Raw genomic sequence first — 22,910 nt, forward strand, 5'->3', positions numbered from 1 at the left:
TAGAAATGAAGGTCTTCAGGGAATTGAAATATTTCAAAATTGTTTTGGAAAACAATCCTCTAACCCAAAGTGCTGTATGGCATATTCATATATGAATGAAAATTAATTGTGTTTAGAGACTTTGGGTGCAGCAAATCAGGATAGGAATCACTGCTGGAGCCCTGGAACTCATTTAGCACTGAAAAAATACAGCACTTTGAAATCCTCAGTGAGACGGATTACCAGCATTAATGCCATTAATACTAATGATGCTTAATAATTGGAAAATCATATTTATAAAAACAATAATGAAATAGAGTTAAACCAGATAGCAAACCGCCCAACTCTATTATAAAAAGCTATATTATAAGCTACCCACTGTCTTCTGTTGCTTGAATCTTAGTTATTTTGACATATTTACCCAGAAAATATTGGAGCTTCTATACTTAACCCAGGAATGACAAATTGCTTCTTGTAACTATTACACTTACAGTAAAATTCACTACAAGATAAATGATTACATAGATATTTGACCCAGTAGTGGGAAACATATTTGAATTCTAAAAAGGACAGAATTTAAGCTTAAAAACAATTAGTAATTGTCAATTTCTCATAAACACAATGACAAGTAAAACATCCAAAAAGGGCACCCAAACCACAGATGATTGAAAATTATGTTCATTAACAGAAGGAACACACTCGAATTGTTTCAAATTATCTTTTGATTATAGTTCTCGCCACTGCCCTTCTGCGACAGTGCCTCAGTGGGAGTGCAAAGAGTGGTTTCATTCAAGATTGAACTCTTTCTCCCATATTTTAAAATTACTTGACAGTCCATTTCCACAATAGAAATACACTTTTTGGCTCTCTCTCTCCAACAAAAATTTGCTGTTCTGCAGCAAGAAGTGCATTTGGCTAACAGACTCCAGCTAGCGGCACCTTCAGATTTCACCTTCTTGGGAAGCCCATGGACAATGACCAAGTGTCATGGGGATCTGCCTGTGTCTGCGAGGAGCAGGACTCCCCTAAGACACAATTTTTGCATTGAGTTCCCTTTGGTCAGGACTGTGAGGTCTGAGTGATGGTCTAAGATTTAAACTGTCCGTACTCTTAACTTTTCCATCTTTTTCTCTCATACACAGTTCCCAGGGAAATCTCCTTGCCTCTTGTGTCTTTACCTCCTGTCAGTGCCTACTTCACAGCAGACGCAAGTTCCTAAAAATGTATCATTGTTCTTGAAACAGAAGAAATTCTTCCTTTCTTATTCCTCTCCTTCACTAAAAAAGCACTGGGTTTATAATCTCACTTAGCCCTAGGACTCATAGATAGCACCACACCACATTTTAAATTCTCAGATGTTCTTATTCTGGAAATACACTTTGGAGAGCTAAAGGTTCTATAGGCATTGTTCTTACTGAACTGCTTCTCTGATTACTCCTTTGTTTCCACATCTCTGGCATACTGACTACAAAACATAGGCACACTACCAAACACAGAATTGAATAGTCCAATAGACTTATTAGGCTAACTGCAACAGACAGACAAGGAGCACAAACAACACGTTGATGCACTTAGATCAATAAGGCTCTGGAAGACGTTCAGGTTCAGCGCTGAAAGAAGTTCACATTAAGGAGGATTTGAACGATGTAGAGTCTAAAAGGAGCTTGCTGGGAGGTTGTGTGAATTCATTGTGGTGTACAGAAAAGCAAAGAAAAATGGATAGAGTTTTAGGAATGAAGTCATCAGGGAAAATGATTGGTGTCTTGAGATTTTAAATTCAATTCTTATCTTCATCACCAAGACACACTTTTCCACTGCAAAGAAGATAATAACAAGCCACTGTGATCTGTTTCCAGAAAACAGAAACATCAAGTTTTCCAGAAAAATGGCATTGTTTCACAATAAAAGTGTATTTTCACTAATGAATACTTTAGTTCTGTTATGACTATCACTAAAGAAGGTAATCTGAAAAAATAGATTTCTGCAAGGCATTCCTAAAGAGATCCAAAGTGATTTATGCATAGAAGATAGTTGCCTACACTCAGAGCCATAATGGAAAATAAGTCTATATGTATAGTGTATATGTAGACTTAAATGTATGTACTATATATAAAATAAATGTATATATAATATATACACCACTCCAAAGAAAGCGAAAAGATTTCTTTGACTAAGCTAATATAAAGCAAGTGAGTTGCTCTATCCCCTCAGATTATCCCAAGTACTTGTAATTCTAAAAAAATTAAGAAATAATGCCTTTTATTTTTTACTATTCCCTGCATATGCTCATTTTAATTCTCATGTTTCTTTTCTCTTTTTTTTTTTTTTTTTTTGTTGGTACTGAAGATAGTACTCAGAACCTTGTGCTTGCCAGGCAGGCACGGGGCCACTGAGCTGTATCCCTGGCTGCTCATCTTTCATTCAAAGCAATAGTTCACACACCTACAAATGTAAGTTATACTCTTGGGTTTATAAAGATTCTGAAGCATAAGTCCAGAAAATGGAGGGTCATCAAGAGATTATGACACTTGCAGATCTCTAATTAATTCTTTTAATTATCATTTTATTCACGCATTTTTTGGGGAGGTTTTCTTTTTCTTTTGTTTTAAAGTGAGATTTTCGTGTTACCCAGGCTGGCCTTAAATTCTCAGGCTCAAGGAACCTTTATGCCCCAGACTTCCGAATAACAGCTGGTTCTATAAGTGTACATAAATATGCCTGATATTTTCCATTCATTTTAGCAGATACAAATTCCGTGACTACTAATTGAAGAGATCCTGGTTTTCTTCCCTTGTGAGGTTTATTAGCTAATAGGGAATAAGAAATTATACTGATTCAGTAGACTGAAAAACTTGCAGTAATACTTAGTAACTTCTACTGTAGATGAGAGGAATCTCTTTCCTCATCTCTTGATTCTGGATTGGTTTTGTCACTTGTTTTGACCAAAAGAATTTATGGAAATTAAATTGTACCACCTCTGGACCTAGACTTCCAAGGGACTTGCAGGTTTCACTTTTGCAATCTTGGAGGAGCTGGATAATTGGAAAACAGCCCCAGGTCAGCTTGTGGAAGAGGAGACACTACTGGGAGAGAACTCTCAGACATCTCTGATGAGGCCATCATGAACTGTCTAGCTCTTACTGACCCACTAGCTAATGGCAGAAGCATAGTCAAGATCAGCAGACCCTGACCCACACCAGGAGAATGGCCAACCTGAGTCAGTTGTCAATCTTTTAAACCATGAATGTATTTTGTATTGTAAGTCACCAACTGTGGGGTATTTTGCTAAAACAAGTTAACACAGTTGAGCTATGATGGAGAAAAAAACCCACAGATACAGTGCACAGGAATAAACGTAAGGCTTTTGTCAAGGAAAACAGCCAAAGGGTAAATAATATCTAAACTGAGACGGGTAGAAGAGGGGTGGGAAGTAGTGGCACCTTGGCCTCTGTGATAAAAAACCTTTATAGGGAAGGAGGAATTTCTACTTTAGATAGCAGACAACTCTACAACTATTCTAAAACTCTTGGCATCACTTTTGATTCTATTATTACATCAAAAATCTTCTGTAAATGTCATTATCTTTGCTTTCAAAACATATTTAGAATCTGGCTATTTCTCATCACCTCTACTACTGTTGTTCACATCCAGGACACACGTTCACTTGAAATATTTGTGTCCTTTTGGTCCCTGTAATTCTACTGTGCAACCTGCTTTCCTAAAGCTTTATTTTCACAAGAGGAACCAGAGTGAGCCTGCTAGAACTCATCAGACCTTACCACTCCTCCATTTGAACTCTCATGGGCAGAGTGGCAGCTCCCCAGAAGGAATGTCCATGTCCTAACCCCTGAAATCTGAGAACACACCTTTAATCATAAAAACAAAAGAGCTTTGAAGATGCCATTAAGTCTCTCAAAATGAGATCATCCTCTATTATCTGGATGAGCTTTAGGTCCAATGACGGGTTTTCCTGTTAGAAAAAGGAAAGATACAGTGACACTGCAGAGACCCCAGAACACACAGGCAGGTACTGGCATGGTGTCACATGAGGTCACGATATGTCTGGAGCCATGAAAACCAGAAGAGGCAAGGACAGGTTTTCTGTAAAGCCTGTGGTGGAAACACATTCCTGCTAATATCTTGATTTTGCACACTGTCCTCTAGAATTATGAGAGAATTAATTTTTATTGCTTGAAACTGCTTGGTTTATACTAATTTGTTATGGAGGCCCTAGGAGATTAATACATCTTCCAGAGACTTCATTTCTCAGTTGTAGTAAAATATAACTCCCAAAGTCCTAAAGTAGTGTGTATAGCCCCATGGTGACTCCCTCCCTATCGCCCCACTTCTCGGTCATCATACTGAATACCCCTCTTTGGCCTTTACATTGTTCCCCCAACACACAAGGCACACTCTTTTCACAGGGCCCTTGTGTTCACTAGTCTCTCTCTTAGCTTGCTATTTCCCTGGATCCCAAAGGTACATGATGGTCTCAGAATTTTCCCAAAATGTCTCAGATGCAGTGAAAATTTCTTGAAATCTTCTACTGAAATCCCACTCATCACCCAGAACTCTCTATTCCCTGCCTAGCTTGCATCATTCTCTCTAAACAGTTACCATTCCTGACTTCACATATATTCTTCTTACTTTCCCTGTTCACTGGCTTCCCAGTTACAATGTGAATTCTACAACAGATTTTTTTTTAACTTTTTCTCACTGTTTTAGGTCCAGCATTTAGGAGAAACGCCCAGCAAATGATTATTCAATTTAGTAAATGATAGGTTAATTTAGTTAGATGGGTTAGGTTAAAGAAAGTATTTATGTAGGGAACCTGGAAACTCTACTATTCCTATTTCTTCTGGGAACCATTCCCAAGTCTCTCTGGAATTCCCATTAGCTACTGAATAAAATCCACATTGCTAATTCTCCCAAGTAGAAGAGGAAAGATGCTCTAATTTTACAGGACAATGACACTATTCTGTTATGGTAAGAGACTCATATACAATTTGTACTTTGAAGCCCCTTGGTTTTCACTTGTCACTTTATATTCAATTTCATAGTAGGTTCCAGAACTCTGACTGAAATAGTAATGAGGGACTGGCAGGAGCTCCAGCAACAGGTGATGCAAGTTGAAATTTAGGATATTTTTAGAAGGTTTGAAGGCATCAGGAGCAAAAGTGAAGACCCCTGTAAAGCAGTGCTGGCATGAGGGACAGAGAACATGTGTCCTTTGCTGATGCTCTTTGATGGGATTTCAAAGAATTTATGGCATATTCTTACAAACTGATAGTTCAAAACATTCATTACATATATATATATGCTTGGTGTTAAAAACCCACACAGGGTTTGTACTAGTTTTATGGTTTGTGAGTCCTATAGGGGGCTATGAACTTAAATGACAACGTTAGATGCATTTACCAATGAAAATGTGTATATTTACTTATATATGTCTGTCTGTCTGTGTGGATACATATTCTTTTCTCCAAGATATATGAGATCTTATAAAAAAGCATCATACGGCACTTTTTTGCACCACTCTTAGTCATCAGAGGAAAAATGGATAAAACAGAAAGCTTTGGATGCTCCTGTCACCACATCTGTGTTATTTGGCTTTGGTAATTTTGCTTTCTTTATGCAACTCCAAAAATGTCTGCATAGCAACAAAAAATAGGACAATACTTCTATCCTTTGAAAAGCAAGAGGAAAGCTGAAATAAAAATATAAGCAATCAGCACGAACATAAATGAGAGGCTATATTCCAGAAGTGGAATTAGTTCAACTGAACCAATGTCTAACATAGTCAAAGAGTTAAACAATGTTGTGGTATTTTAATTAGGGTAAGAGTTTGGGTTTGATTCAGATAAAAATCCTCGACTGCTTATCCCCAGCATACCAGGACTGCCCAAAAATCTTGGGCTGCAAAATTAGGCTGGGAATTGAGCCCAAACAGGATTTCTGAAAAGATTCTTGGGACTTTCTTCTTTGACTAACGTTGGAAATTCTGCAATGATTGCAAGAACAGCCTTTTTTTTTTGTAAACTGTTTTGGCTAGAAGCTGGGGGTGAAATAATGTAAGAAAAATGTTTACGTATACTTGCAATGAAAAGTTACCTACACTATATATTAAACAAAGATTGAGTGAAAGTATTGTATGTTTTGTTTTTTCCAGACACAAGCTATACAGAAGCAGAATTAAATATGTACTTCATTTTGGAGACAAAAGATAATAAATGTGTGCACATGTGTGTGTGTGTTTGTGTATTTAAATGGAAATTTCACTAAATCTGGAAATTTCTCATATGTGGGAACATAAGAAATTTAGTAGTCAATGCAAATTAAAAACTCTGTGACATTAAAAAATATCTTTTAATAGTTTTCTCTTAGTACTTTGCAGGGAGAACAGGGTGGATAAAGTGTTATCTGCTACACCTAGTACAACGTGGCCAGCCCAGGAAATTTTTCAGCACCTAAGTAAAACAAGTTGGAAATATATGCAAATTAGTTACATAATTTCAAAGTAAAGTAGTTCAAAAAGAGAAATATTAAGTTCATTTATTCAACAAAAGTGTGTGGATCTCTTTGACGTTCAAAATGCAGTGGACAAAACACACAGGGAAATTCCAGTGAAAGTGTCGATGGGAAGGCAAACGTTAAGCAGATAAAAGCTTTTGGCCTGCTTGTCTGTCTGTCAGTATCATCGTCCTCTACTTAATTAGAAACTGCAACACACTTCTATGGTAGAGATGAGTATAATAACAACCAGTGTCACAGACAGAGATGAAGGAAGATTTAAGATTTAAGTGGAAACTAAAAGAAATAGTCATCATATGAAGGACATAGACAAGAACGTGGAAGGAGAGAGCAGCGTGACTCAAGGTCCTTGCTATGGGCAAAGGTGCGGCACATTTAGCAGCAAAGACAGGGTTGGGGCCGGAACTTGAGAGGGTGAGGAAAAGAGCGGCAGGAAGTGTAATGGGAGGGCAGCCTGGGACACAAAGCCGTGGAGAAGATTCTGTCTTTTCCTCTAAGTACAGTATGAAGACCTCAGAGGTTTGCATCTTGCTCCAGGTTGAGGCAGGGATGACTTTCCCTGAAACAACTCTCAGCTGCTGCGGAGGGTTCCCTGGGAAGAAGTTACTGCAGCACTACAAATGCAGGAGCAGGGTGGTCGGGCCAGGGGCAGGAGCAAGGGAAACAAGTTGCAATGGACAGACTGGATTTGAAATACAATCCAAAAGTAGAAAAATTAAAAAAAAAAAAAAAAAAAGACTTGCTGGGTGATGAGGAAAAAGGAAGTCTCTAGAATGACTTTGACATTTCTGGTTTTTATGGTAGTTAGATGTTCAAATCACTTTCAGAGATGGAAAAGCTGGACAAGAAGGAAAGTGTCTTGAACACGTTATGTTTGCAAGAGCCATGATACCTCTAAATGGAAACGTAAAGAACAAAGGCTGTGGGATATCTAAATTAAGTGCTTACGGAAGCAGCTCAGCCTAGTGATATAAATGAGGAAATGTAATTATGATGAGTGCCTTGTCTGCTTAAATGCCCTCGGTGGATTTCCTTTGCAATAGCATGCAGCTTGGGGTCTTTAAGATGCCACTGAAGCCTCACTATGATCTTACCTGTGCCTTACAGGATTACCTGTGCATTCCCTGTGATGTGTGAAATTATTTTTTCCTGGATTCTAACATGAATTAAAATGTAAAGCAATAAACAAAAAGTGAAGAGCTTGAAACTGAATATGATTCTCTTCTGCAAGATAGTATCTTCTGTGCATTCACACTTTATTTTTTACCACAGTAATAACACCTGATAGACTACATCACTTTTATGTACTTATAATTTTGCCTCTTTTACTGGAACATGCACTCATCAAGGCTAGGAGGCTTCTTATTAATCTCATGTAACTCAAAGCCTAATACCCGGGACCTAGAGTGCTTTACACATACATTGTTCACACTTAATAAATCTAGCTGGAAGGTTAGATTTGTAGGCTCCATGAGCAGAATTCTGGAGTACTGTTGAGGAAGAGCTGGGAATTTCATAAGAGAGCAAACTAGATGTCCAAATATGACATACTTGATCTTCCCTGCAGTGTTAAATTGGGGTGTCCAGTAGGTCCTATGTGTTTGATAAGTGACAATTCTGAGCTACCCTCCATGCTTGAACTCAAGGAGGCAGCTGAAGGCAGGGGACATTGTAAGAAAGAGAAACCTGAAGTCCTTTGTCCCCTTCTTAAATTAGCCCTCCTATGTGCCATTACCAGAACAAATGGACACTATTTTCTTTCCACTTCTATACATATTTAGGCTGCTCCTTGGAGATTTCTTTCCCTCTTCAAGTCTATCTTGGAAGTGAATTTTCAACTGACTTTTTTTCTATAATAATGCATATTGGGGTGAGGGTATACATTGGATCGTGTGTTGTGGCTGGACTCCTCTTTTCCTAGAGATGACCTTGTCTAGGCATGAGTGCCATTCCAGTACTCCCTGACTCTTCTTCAAGAGAAATTAAAAAGTTCTCTAGAATCAACGTGGCTTTTAACTGATGCTGACTCAAGACCTCTGGAACATCTAGTTTCTTGGGTCTAAACTATTCCTAAAGGCCTACGAAGTCCCAGAAGTCTTAGTTTAGAACTGCTTTCTTATTCAGAATGTGAATAGAGCAATGTCTGGAGAGACTAGATGCATCAAAAGGAAAGAAAAAAATAAACCATGAAGGGTAGCAGCTTGAACTTATGTTTTAAGAGTGTTTTCCTATTTTGTGTAAAAGGCAGAAATTATGAGTTTAGAATAAGGGTGGCAAGTTCAAGAGCTGTCAGGGGCCAAGAGGGTAAAGCAAGCCTTGTGTAGACAATGGAGCGAGCACACCGAGCCATGGCAAACTGAACAATGTATATGTGCCCTTCTGACTGAGAAATGTTCACAGGAACCAACAAACAAGGCACGAAATTGAGCCTTTAGCAGTGTACATCAGATCACGCTGTTCTTCTGTGTAGAACGCCCCAGGGCCCTCCTGCTCTCTCCGAGTAGAATGCAGAGTTCTTCTACCGCCTGTGAGGTCCCCACTTGACCTGCTGCTTTTCTGATCCTACCTTGTCACCCTCTTCTGTTTCCAGCCATCCCAGCCCCTTGGCCTTCTCACTGGTCCTTGACTAAAATCCTGACGTGCCAGTCCCAGGATTTGTTCTTGTTGCATCTTTTGCTTGGAATAATCTTCCTTCAAGCAGAAAGTGCGCTTTCTCAGATTTGGCATGGTGAGCAGGTGAGCAGTGTTGTAGATGCTGTCCCTGACAGTACTCTGTCTCCCTACTTCCTTATTCTGTCTTCTTTGTAATAGCTACTGCAGCCACACTTTTTAATATTTATGAAAACATTTGAAGCAGATATGCAGTGTCACTTCATTACAGTTATTCTCTTGTGTGTGTGTGTGTGTGTGTGTGTGTGTGTGTGTGTGTATTTCACCAGAAAAACTTGGTTTAAACTTCCTCAGAGGGTGTGTACTAGAGGACCTGGGCTTTGTAGGGTTATAAGTGTTGAACAATATTGCTCTCCTTCTTCAACTTCCTTTTAAACATGCCCTGTTGAACTCTTGTTCCCTCACTCAATATGAATCCTTGGGCAGACTGCCTTGTATTTTAGGCCACTGGCTTCAAATAACATAATCTTCTTCCAAATAAAACCTAGTTTTGTTTTCTACTCTACTTTACACGTTGTTCTGAACCATCCATATGAGCTCGCTCTGTTGAGTAAACTGCAGAATGGAAGAGGATCCTGCTGGCCCATTTACTTTTTCCTCTCCCACCAGGCCACATGTCTTCTCAGCTTCCCTGACCCAGCCTTCTGTTCCTCCCTGGTTGGGTGCCACTGTAACCTAGAAGAGGTGCTCGCTGGGTATGGTGGATGCCTACATATTAACTTTTTCTTTAATAGAAGTTTCGTACAATCTTTAGCAACCTTCTATCTGGATGCTCCTGTTGGACTAATCTTAGCTCTGAGTGAATGCCTGAAATTCCCCAATATCTTTTGCATACAGTGGTTTAGTTTCATTTTCTCCTTTGATTTTCCCTAGGTCTTCCTCACATTGACTTAAGTACTGAGACTGTTTATGGATCTTCTCAGCATCTCTATCCAAAGGCACCACTAGTCTTCCTGCTCTGCAGAGGAGACCTCTTTCTCTTATGCTTCCTGTCCCTGTTCTGAACTTCTAGGAGACGTGTGTCAGGAACTTTCAATTTTAATAGTATCAACAAGTTCCTTCATTTGGTTCTATCTACAGATACCTTAAAAAAATCCTTTTTTTCTATAAATTTCTTGATTTACTTATATATCTATGTATCTCAGTTTCATAATTTTTTTTAGTTTTATAACTTTTTAATGTGTCCTGTGTGAGAGGTTCTAGCATCTATTGATCTTAGCCTTTGCAAACTTGGAAAAAAGACTAAGGAAAAAGAGAATGTTGTATTTACCATGACAGCAGCAGAATAGTCAATGTATAATTCATACACTATATTTGTATCATAGTAAAAAGGTAGCTTGTTTTTTCTATTTGGCATAGCAAAAGATCTGCAATTCCAAAAAAATGCAAAATGAATCCATTACTCCTTCAAGATATTCTACAGAAATGAATAGTCATGTAAAATATAAATATATATATATATATACACACACTTAAAGGGTATTTACATATTTTATTTATAAGACTGCAACATATAGATGTAATAGTATTTAACATGAAGAAAAATCAGTGCTAATATCTATTAATATATTTGAAATTCCATTATAGTGAAGGCATTATTCTAAGAAAAAAATACAGTAAAATGAGTATAAGGCAATTGAGACAAGATTATCTGCAAATCTTTTCAACCATTTATCTATAATGACACAGAATTTGTGAACAATATCAAAGAAAATAAAGAGGTCTTTATATTTTTGCAATAATTACCCTTTTCTTCCCACCCTCCCTTTAAAAACAAAGGGAAACAATTTTAAGAATGATGAAGAAGCATTATGAAAGTAATTGAAAACACAAAGGAACTATTTCTGTGGCTCATTATATATTTTAAATTGCTGTTCCAGTATCCTAGATTTGCTTAAACAGTTAAGTACCTCCACACATAGCAGCAGCCTATGCTCTGAAAAAGAAGAATTGATCGTACATGCTGGCTGCTTCATGAATGTGGAACAAACCAAAGGTTGATGGATATCCAAACAGTGTCAGAGCCCGGTGTAGACTAAGCCACACCACCAGAGATTGAGCCATTGGAGCTTTGGAGCTTTGGGCAGATGGGAGATTTGGGCAAATGGGTATTTGAATTTGTCAATTTTGCAATGGAGTTTAATTCTCACACTGAAACAAAGCGTGGGAAAATAACATGTAGGGCCTGAATAAATACAAATCAGGTTAAGCTGTAAAATAACACAAAATTGTATTCTCCTTCCTATAGCTCTTCTGCATAGGAAAGCAGCAATCCTGAGAAATTAGGGGCTAAGTCACCCAGATATTCTTCATCTTCCATGCCTCGGGAGGAGAGGGTTTGATACAAATCTCTTAACGCTTCACCTTTAGAATCAGAGTTCAACCAGTCACTACAGTGTGGGGAAAGGAACCAGCTCTGCATCCATGAATGCAGGCTTTGGATGGGGTTGCAGTATTATAATGGGCGAAGGCATCCATGACCTATTTATTTGAAAAGGATGCAAAATATCAGAAATGAAAGTGATTTCAAAGGGAAGAAATAAATGTTTTCTTACATATTGTGGCCACCATTAATAACAAATAAGCCTTATCTGATTTGCTTTTGGGTGTTTCTTATAGACAGAAAAGTAAGAAATTGTTAAGAAAAATCTCACATTTACTCACAGTCAGTGGATTTTAGAAAGCCACAATGATACTAAGGTTAAATCTCTGAAGTCAGTGTGAAGTATTAAACATTGGAAGCGATGTCAGAAGGAATGGAGAAAAATATTGTCTTTGCTTAATTATCTCAATATGTCCACTATGATAGACACTACACAGTGTCCTGGAGACATGGCAGGTTTTTGAGACTCTGAAGACAAAATTCAGGGAATATTTAGACCTGTGGAAAGCACAGCTCAGAAGTACAAGGGAGAGAAGGCCCCTCCCCTGCCTGCAGGATGGAGTCATCTCCTTTTCTGTCTGCTTTTCTCCTCTTTCCCTCATTTCCCTCTCACCTTCCCAGCTCCACAGTGGATCAGTCAGGAAGAAGTTCAACAGGGTGGGTCTCAGATCTTCCTTCCTTGTACACCGGCATGATAGGATACCTCTTTACATTTACCTCTCCAAATGTCAGATTTTTCATCTGATCTACAGGAGGAATAACAGCATTGACCAAGAATGTTAACAGTGGTATGAGGTCTATAATAAATAGCAGGCAATGTCCAGTGCAGAGTAATTATTCAACATGTTACTTGTTATTGTGTTTCCTTTTCTGCCACTCCTTTTAGGCTAATATCAATTTCCCAGCCATGGAATGATCACTTGTAGGCTTACCTCACTATAGCTGACTAGCTTGACGTGCTAGATTCTCGATTCCAAATTTCAAAAAGAGGAATTTTGCTAGCTTAGGCCAGAGTCCTAAGGCATTGCAAAGCTTGTTAACCTGCAGCCTCTCTGCCAGGTATCCGTTCTTCGTCAGACAGAGAAAATACGGTGTCAAGGCCCACAGTTCACATAGCAGGACTTAGGAAAAATCTGTTCCCATCAGGATGTATGCACAGGTACAGAAATCTCTACTCCTGGTAGAAATCCCGATTAAAGTTGGGTTCCAAATTTTACTGACATGATATACATGTACACTCGGTGTTGGTACATTATGGGGGTCATAAGCACTCTAAATCTAGTTCAAGGATTTTCTGAATGTTCAGGTTTCTACTGCTGACCGAGAGTTTTGGAGGAGTTCCAACACCTTCCTTCCCTCAATGACACAAAGTAGAGTCTGTATCTAAACATGAGAAATAACTTGTTGTCAACATGACTGAATTGGTCAGTATTGTCTGTCCCAGCAGGTCCTCACAATCAGTCTGGAAGTGCCACGGTCCTTCTGCAATCAGGATTGATTATTATGAAAGCCAGCTGTGGCTCATCTATTTCATTGCAGATGGCCACAGCTTTTGATTCCATTGAGAAAAGTCATTTGTCACCCAAAACCCAAATGCCGCCTTCACAGTATTTTACTTTCAAAGACATGGAGAGGATAAATGACCATATGGAGCTGAATGTGGATTTGTCGAACCTGTTACCGAGAGTATTTTCTGTGCAGCAAGTGATGAAACGAGGTCTGTGGGGGCCAACTTCTCAAGCTCTTTTGCATAAACAAATTTCATTGTGTTCAACTGGATGTAATTTTCAGTTCTTTTGCCTTGCACACATATAGCTTATATCTGGGTTCACAGCTTTACAAATCTGTGTAACTCCCCATGACAAGACAAATGTATCACCCCAGTCATAAAATATAATATAATAATATAGTCAGCTTCTAACAAATAGGCTGATTGTCATACTTATTGCTTCCCAATTTGATAAGCATTTAAATTACCAGGCAAAATTACTTTACTCATTTCAGTAATAAAGAAAGAAATAGATGAAATAGAAGTTTGATTTAAAAGTCTCTGTTTTGCTCAAGATAAGCTTGTAAAAAGATATTTGTTGAAAGTACTAAGGGCTGTATTTTCTAAAGCTCACTGCTTATTTGAATCCTATCAAAGAAACACACACAAATGTGTACCCATTCTTCAGCACATATCTGAAAACATGAATAATTGAAATGCGTTTGTATTGTAGATTTTCATTAAATGTAACTCTAACGTTGGTCCGAGGCTTCAGTCTTCTGTCAGGTTTACCTTAGCAAAGTGAATTAAAGAAATAATGGATCAAATAAACCTTCCTGTTAAGAAGTCCACACAATCTGAGTAAAAATAGTATAAGAAAATTAATGGGTTTCTTAGGCTCATCTAAGTATGTTTTTAATGATGTATTATTTTGGTGATTCAAAGAACTGATCTTCACTACCTAAATGAAATCAGATTAATATTCACTGTAATGAGCTTCCAAAAGAAAGAAAAGACATGTATCCAGGGAAAAATTTGAAAAATCCTGTTTATGAAATCCTATAGCTAAAAAAATTGCCAGTAGATTTTTGTAAAATCAACCCAGTAGCATGCTATTTTGATAACTTACAAAGCATATGTAAGTTACAGTGCTGGGTAAAAATATGTATGCTGCGTTATGATGCTCATTCTACTGTACATTTTCATTTAAAAATAACATATTATCAGTTTGGAATTTGTGAATAAGCTGAATGTAAATTCTTAGGAAAGCTTGAAGAATTTGTGTGGTTAGACAACCTTGGATTCTGAACTTTCTATAACTATGTATGTATAATCATCAAACAACTAGAGGTTTGTTTTATTGTTTTGTCCTTCACCTACAAGAAAAGGAAGTGATGATGTTTATAGAAACTCTTGTAGCGGATGGAGGAGCAGCAAAGATCAATAGGTTAATATTTATAAACCACAACTCAGGTAATATAAAGTCTGCAAATGCATAAAATAAACATTATGCTAATGATGGGCTATTGATCATAAAAAAATTACTCTGCTCCAGGGTAACACCTTTCATTTGTTCTGTAGCTTGTATGTATGTAGTCTTAGCTATTAAGTCATAGTCATAATTATCATTTAATAGCCTCGAGACTGATGTGGAGAGCAGAAAGCTTTCTAGGGGGATTATTATTTTTTATTTTCAAACTTTTGCACTTGAAACATGAGAAATAACAAAACCATCACTGATGCTCTGTCAGACAAAGCTAAGCATTAACTAAGAGGGCAAAAATATCCTCCTATTGTGCGTTTTCTACTTAGGGATCTTAAAAATATTCATTTTGAAATGAATTTATAAATTATGTAATATTTTTAATTTCTCAAAGGATTTTCTGTTTTTGTGTTTACATTTCACTCACTGCTTATGAAAACCAAGTGAAATACATGGATATATAGAAAGGACAGAGAGCTGCAGCTCCTCCTTCCAACACTCCTCCTTGAGGGTGCTGTTCTTTTAGTCCTCCAGACTGAGAACCTCAGTGTAATCACTATCATTTTCTTCTTGTTTGTGCCCTGGAACCAGCAGTCCATCCCATATATTATAAGACCAAACTCCGTATCTTATAGCTGTGTATTTCCTTCTCTTCCCACTGCATCCCAGCTTCTCCTGTCTTCTCATTGGCATCATTGTCATAATCTTCAAAGTTCCCTTCTTATCATTGTCACTGCTCTTCTTAATATTTTTTAACTTAAACAGCTATTTTGCTACTAATCGTCCTTAAAACCTTCATGGGTCCCTATTGCCGTCACATTACTTACAAATTCAGTATTCCAATTTCCCTTTTAAGTCCTAAATTGTAGTTAAATACACAAAATATGAAACAGATTGAATTGATTTTGAATTGTGGTTTTGACCTTGGCTTTCTCTCTCTCTCTCCTTCCTTTTTTTGCAGAGCTGGGGACTTAACCTAGGGACTCTCACGTGGTAGGTAAGTGCTCTATCATAAAGTCATACTTTAGTTTATACTTGCTTTCTCTGTCACCTATCAAATGTTATTTAAAATCCTGGAGCCCATCATAGGGTTTTTATGAGGTATAATTGACACAATTAATTAATGAAGCAAATATTTATTAAATGTCTGCTATGTGTCAGACGTTGTTCTAAGACTGGTGATAAAACAGAAAGAGTTCCCAGGGAGATGGATAATTATCAAACAGTACACACACACATCCACACACACAGAACCATGAACATCTTTTTAGATTGGATTGATCTGGCAGAAAAATCATGATGTTAGTGCAGAGAATTTCCTCACTTAAAGTTTTGCCTATTACTAACATCTTATTTGAGACATTATAATTAACTAAACCTTGCAGTTTATTCAAATTTCCTTATTTCTCATCCAGAATCTTGGCTTTTCCAGTCTAAATCTCCTACACAGGGTCCGACATTATATTCATTTGTCAGAAGCATGGTAGTCTGAGAAATGCAACTCCTGGGTGTGATAGTTTCTCAGACGTTGTTTGTTTTTGGTGCCATTGATAGTTTTTTTAAAGTGGCATATGGACCAGCAATATGAAGAAAAATAAGGCTGGATAAAGAGAGAATAAAAAGGAGGGTATTATTTCAGATAGGATGGCTAAGCAAGCTATGTTTTGAGATGACATTTGAATTGAAACTAGAATGTATAGAGAAATCAAGAAAAGAACTAGCTATGAAAGGAGATTTCTAGAGCTAAGAAATGACAATTCTTAGGCCTTGAAGAGGGGCTGGTGAGTTTAACACATATGAGCGAAATTTGGCAATCATGGATTTTAGCCTGCATGAAATGGGAAGTTCTTGAAGATTATCTATCTATCTATCTATCTATCTATCTATCTATCTATGGTAGAAATGTATAAAAAATTTTGTATCATATTATTATCATAATACTTTTGATTACTCTTCACATACCATAACCTATAGCTGATCTGTACTGCTCTTTTCTCAATCAAATTCAAAGCTCCCAATCTGTGGCATTTATTAATATTCCCTTTGCAGGACACGTTTCTGTTACTTTTCTGTCATAATCTTTTCCAGTTTCAAAATCTACCTCGAGTATCACTTTTTTGATGACCTTCCAAACTTTCTGTCTAGGATACATTTTTTTTTCCTCAGTGTAATATTCTGGAAAGCGTGATTATGTAGAAATATAGAATTTAGAATTGTATGGCCTCATGTTTGAATCTAGGCTTCCATGACACATTTGTTAGATTTATTACCCTATTTTATGTTATTATAATCAGATACCCGAGGCAGGATACTTTAGGAAAAAAAGAGTTTATTTAAGTTATAGTTTTGGAGGCTGAGTCCAATGTCCCAGCTCTGGTGAGGGCCCTGCTGGCTGTATTACATCATGGCAGATGAGACGGGGAACCAGATTGGAGATCAGCCACTCTTGTTTTTTTCTAGAAAAATTTTCTCCTAAGTACAAACTCAGGATCCGGTGAAAAGTATATTGATCTCACCAAGGGCAACACCCTCAGGGACCCTACCAGGTCTCACTAGACCCCACCTCTCCAAGGGGTGGGGCGCAGGAGGGGAGGGCAAGAGAGGGCAGAAGGAAGGTGGATATGATCATGGCATAATATATGCCCATTTATAAGGGCCAGTATGAAACCCATAAACATGTGTTTATAGTAATAATAATAAAATAAGTCTAAATCATAGCATCAGCTTACTCTGAGTCTTTTATTCCAAAATGGAGACAATTAGTTGCCTTTTGTGAGTTTCTTTTGTGAGATAACACATTAGATATGAAAAGAAAAACTAGTTATTTAAATTCTTTCAGCGTCTGTTATAATGTTCATCTAATCCCTCCTTTTAAAATAGCTATTAATATTTTTACCTACATAAAATTTCATCTAGTCCCTTCTATATGTAAGTATAGTGTTGAATGCCAAGGGTCATGATAGGCGGTTAGAAGAGTAAAGAGAAGGGAATAAAGACCTTGCAGAACCAGGGCCTTTGACCTGAGAGGTGGCAAGGCATGCAAGGGAGCAAAAGGAAGCAGCAGCAACACCAACCAAGTGTGGAGAGCAGGGGCAGCACACGAGTCGCAGAAATGAAGCATGGGCATGCTGCCCCGTGCTCCTGTCTCAAGTCCTCCTGGAAGCTGGGCCCTGGGGCAGATTCCTGTGATCCCCATGCTCAGAAAGCTGAGGCAGAAGGTTCGCAAGTTTGAGGCCATCCTAGAACCACTGCCTGGTCCCTGCATGATAGTTTGATTGTGGTACATGCCCAATAATGTGAGTTGAAATTTCAAATTCTGTAAGTGAGGTCTGAGGTACAGATTGCAGGGTGGCATGCTCAGACTCAGTGCCACACACAAAGTTGGCACCAAAGTAGAACTTCAGACATTGCTAACGCCTGGTCTGCACTTCCTGGTCTTCCTATCAGGAAGGCAAAGGTTGTGTATTTACACAGCAGGGTCCTTTAGCAGAATCTTCAGTTTCTCACCATAACATTTTCTTTTAAATAGGTGACATAAAAATAGAGATTGTATTTGAATATTAAAACACTAAAACCAGGACTTGTAGGGGAGGGAAACAGGATCCTCTCTTTCCTGTCCACCATAAAAGGTTATGGCTGACACCGCTGTAACGAAAGACAGGTTAGCAATAAAAAAGCATCATAAATTTATTTGATCCTAGATTTATGTGACATAAGATCCTTCAGATTAAAGACTTCAAAAGCCAATGTGACTCTCCACTCTTATGCTTAGTATCAGTGAAGCAGGGACGGCTGTGTAGCAATCTGACTGTTCAAAAAGGGTGCGATCTAACATGAATAGATTGAGTAGAAAGCCCTTAAAATCTATCTGTTCTGATTCTCCCTGAATTCTCAGTTGTAGCACTTCTATCTTCTTGATATGGGCAGGACCTTTCCACAGGGTACTTAATTTCCTTACTGGTAATTCTTAACAGAAAGGTGGGGAAAACTTAGTAGTATTGATAGGTTCTATGTCTAAATATGTAGTTAGGCCTGGAGAAGGAAACTTATTATTTTCCTATATCTCAATGCACAATTTATTTTTTTTCAATTTTTTTTATTTTAAAGAGAATTGAAAAAACATAGCAAAATGGCAACAACATAGACAAAACCAAAACAAAGCAAAAACAGTAAGAATGATACAGGGTTTCAGAACAAAATGATAAGCATTAACAGTAGTTGTTATATTATATATTTTTATCTTCATCAAAGTTGCTCAGATTACCAGATATTAGGATGCAAGATTGATCAGACCATTAAAGAGAATAAAAAATAAAAACAAAAAAACTATAAATGATACAGAGTTTCACCAAATAAGGTGATAGAAATTCAACAATGGTTATTATGTTGCATAATGTATTCAAATTAGTTGTTCAGATTACCAGGTATAAGCATGCAAAATTGCTAAAAAAATAAAGAAAAAAAGCATTAGCTTTTCCTTTCAATAAACCATTAGACATCAGCAGTACAGTTATCCCAGCCACCCTTCTGTATATATATATATATTTTTTTCCCCTTTCTTCTTTCTTTATTTTTCTCCTTTCCTTAATTCCAGTTTCCTTTTCTGAGCAATTTCTTTCCCTTTCCCAATATCTATTGCATGTTTTGGATTCCACTTATTCCTTCTTGTTCTTACACTAGGGAGACAACATGATGTCTATGCATGTGGGTCTGATTTATTTTATTTATGAGTATGGTCTCTATTTGTATCCATTTACCTATAAAAGCCTCAAGTTTATCTTTTTTAGAATTCAGTAATACTCCATTGTATAAAAATACCACATCTTTTTTATCCATTGCTCAGTTTATGGGCATTTGGGTTGTTTCCAAGATTTGGCGGTGACAAATTGTGCTTCTATAAACTTGGGTGCATGTATATCGCTGTGGTATGATGTTTTTAATTCTTCTGGGAAAATCCCCAGAAGGAGAACATCTAGATTAAATGGGACCTCTAATCTTAATTTTTTGAGGAATCTCCAGACTGATTTCCACAGTGGTTTCACCAGTCTACACTCCCACCAGCAGTGGAGAAGGGTTTCTTTTCCTCAGAACCCCTCTAGCATTTGTTGTTGATTGATTTCTTGATGGTAGCCATTCTTACAGATCCTGTAGAAATCCAATGCACAATTTAAAAAGCAGTCATTGTAAGTGATATTTGATAATGAGGTGCATTTTGTATGTGTTGATTTTACTGGAGTTATTTTAGTTAATTTTTTTATTAGTGTATGTACACTACATTTCTTTTGGGGAGTTGGTCTGAATACATAACACACCTTAATTCTTTTCTTTTCCCCTCCTTTTCTATCTGCCCTCTACCTCCATCCCTTGGTCATTTTTCCATTAGAAAAAGATCTGTCTCCCTCTTTCCTATTATCTATTCTTTATGTTGCTCTTTTTTGAATGCTGCTCTTTAAATTTATACTTTATACTTTGGGTTTCTCATATCGGAGAGACCGTGTGAAATTTAAGCTTGTGTGTTTGACTTATCTCAGTTAACTTTATGATCTCAAAGGTCATCTAGTTTCCCATAAATGACTCACATTTATCCTTCTTTATAGTAGAGTAGTACTCCATCATGTACAAATACTACATTTTCTTTATTTAGTCATCTCTTAATGGATATTGGCCATTTTCAAGATTTAGCTATTGCGTTTATGATGCTGTTAACATGGGTACCAATATCATTGTTATGACACATTGATGTCCTTAATTCTTCTAGGAAGATACCTAGAAAGAGAATATTCGGGTAGAATGAAATTTTCTTTACTTCTTCAATATGTTTTTTTAAATTCTTTTTATTTTAAAGAGAAAAGAAAACAAAATAACAAAGAAGATAATGGTGCTGACAAAACAACAACAACAACAACAAAAAACGAACAAAAAAAAACAGGCCTGAGGATCAGTGGAATGAAATTTTTATTCTCAGAGTTTTGAGGAATCTTCATGTTAATTTCCATAGTTGTGCTAGTATACAGCAACTGAAAACTCCCTCCAAATTCCTGTCCAACTCCTACATGACAGAAATATTGTCTAACTCACATCAGGGAGCTCGCAGGCAGTTATTAGATAAGTACCCTGTTAATACAAGGTCCTTCTTCTAAGGAACATTTATTATTTAAAGTATTCCTTTCGATTATGATATATTTTGCACCTGACTTTCACCTAACTCATATACAGTTTTGGCAACATGAAGCTCATAATCCTATCAATAAGTGCCTGACAACCTTCTTTATCGAACACGGCCCATCTATTATCATAACAGCTAATCATAGGACTGGTGACTTACTGCACAGAAAGTATTGATTTCTCATTTCCTCCCTTATAGTAACTCTGGTGTAGTTTTTCCTGTTACCTTTGTTTTATAAATGGAGAAACTGAGGCTGCCAAATGACTTTCCAAATACAGCTCATGTTATATGTGGTTTAGATAGAATTTGCAACTATACAATGTGATGCAAGAACCCAACATCTACAGTAGGTTAGAAACGTGAATAGTGACTGTACAAACATTTGCATATTGACATGTGATAAGTGTGTGCTTATTGAACTATATATCTACACAATAAGCCAACTTTGATAGAAAATACCTGATGAGATTGCAAAAGAGTACTTGTGATCCTTACATCCTTCTGTGTCCTCTGTTCAAGAAATATGGCAATGAAGACCGCGGGATCATTTTTTCTTCTTTGTCTTGGTTTTTAAAAGCACAATGAGGTGGCTTATATATAAGGGTCTTGCTGGCTGAAATGCAATCCCCTGATCATTGGTGAGGGACCAGGTTAACAAGCAAACACGACAAAAGTTTCCTTTCCACACTAATGTTTTACTCTACCTGACCTCTTATTTGTGTAGAAGGCCACTTTATCCGACCATGAACCTCAGAGGTTGACGGTCCTTTTGTGTCTTCCAGATGACTATTTGGGCAGTCTTTCATGAGGGTCTGTTCTGCAGTCAAAATGTCTACAATACTTTGATCCTTTCATTGGCTCATCAAGATAGCCCCTTGATGCTCTTCATCCTGCCAACATCCTAGGAGAACAAAATGCTTATGAACTAAATCAAGCCCCTGTGAGTCCAGTGCCTGTGGATTTCCAATCTTTTCCAAGCAACTTTCATCCTAAAGTGGATCCTCACCTTCATTCCTTAATTTGTTCATCTTTTCCCTCAACAACTACTTCCTAGCTATTTACCAGCAGCTGGCATTGCAATAATTTCTGCAGATAAAGTGGTGAAAAGTGAGACCTAGAACTAGTCTTCATGAATATTTACTTTTAGCTGTAAAAGGCTGTTAAACAATTAGTTCTGTGATAAATTAAGTAGATTGTGATGAATGCAGTGATAGAAAAGTACAAGGTGTAATGAACATCTGTAATCTTCCTGAGTCTGGGAGGTTAGAACAGCTTTCTTAAAGAAAGGCTTTGTAAGCTGAGATCTGAAGATGAATAGAAGTGTGCAAGATAAAACAAATATTGATTGCACAATGAGAAGGTACAGAAATAGACTTAGTAAGGTGCTCAAAGAAAAGCCTGACACAAATGAACCACTCAAGGAATTTTAAATATATCAGGAAGGATTAGAATTATCAGTAAATGTAGTAGAAGATATTGCTATAAATAAAGCATAGCGAAGTCTTCAAGAACTTCAGAGAGAAAATGAGAATATTACCTGCTTGGAAGAAGAGAGTGAAATTTGATGTGAGCTTTAGTAAATAGTAAAGAATATTGTGTCTTACCACCCAAAACTCCCTTCAAGATACTACTTCTGAGAACTGAGTATTGATGGACATATTTATTCCCCCAATTCCTGTGAGCACTGGGTGTTGAAGCTCCAGTAACTGCTTTGCCCTAAAAGAACCATGGCCACTGCATGTGTATGCATCCCCCATAATACTCCTTATCCAGAGACTAGTTAGTGTGGCATTGCAAAAATCTGACCACCTGTCTTGACTGAGTCCATTGCTGAAGGATTTTTTTTACTATTGAAACTTCCAGTAGATCTACAAAGGTGTATTTATAATTTTTAAGCTACATTATAACTTATGGGACCCCCATTATATATGTGTTCCATTACTGACTGAAATATCATTATGAATGCATAATTATACTTTATACTTTACACAAATTACAAATCTCCAGAGGAAGTTGAATTCTCTATCTTAGCAAGTTCACTATGTTAAGGTGAAAAAGGAATAAGTCAAGAACATCTGAGTTGATGTGTTAGAATTTCCAAGTCCTTGAATTTCCTGAATTATCTGTGACTGTAGAAGCATGTGTTTTATCTCTTCTAAAGACTGCTGCCGCAAGATGGTGCAGGGGTCTCTGCTTCACAAGAGAATAT

The 22,910-nt window shown here is 37.3% G+C and overlaps 1 long non-coding RNA gene across 1 annotated transcript in view; it reads left to right on the plus strand.

The window, feature by feature from the left end:
• LOC102009397 overlaps positions 1 to 22,910 on the plus strand; it is a 55,287-nt gene that overhangs the window by 3,754 nt on the left and 28,623 nt on the right. Inside the window, exon 2 of the long non-coding RNA XR_260967.2 lies at positions 15,497 to 15,532. This is a non-coding gene — a long non-coding RNA (uncharacterized LOC102009397). The remainder of the gene's footprint in view (positions 1 to 15,496; positions 15,533 to 22,910) is intronic.

This window comes from Chinchilla lanigera, unplaced genomic scaffold, assembly GCF_000276665.1.
Source record: "Chinchilla lanigera isolate Chin_1 unplaced genomic scaffold, ChiLan1.0 scaffold00022, whole genome shotgun sequence".
Classification (NCBI taxonomy): domain Eukaryota; kingdom Metazoa; phylum Chordata; class Mammalia; order Rodentia; family Chinchillidae; genus Chinchilla; species Chinchilla lanigera.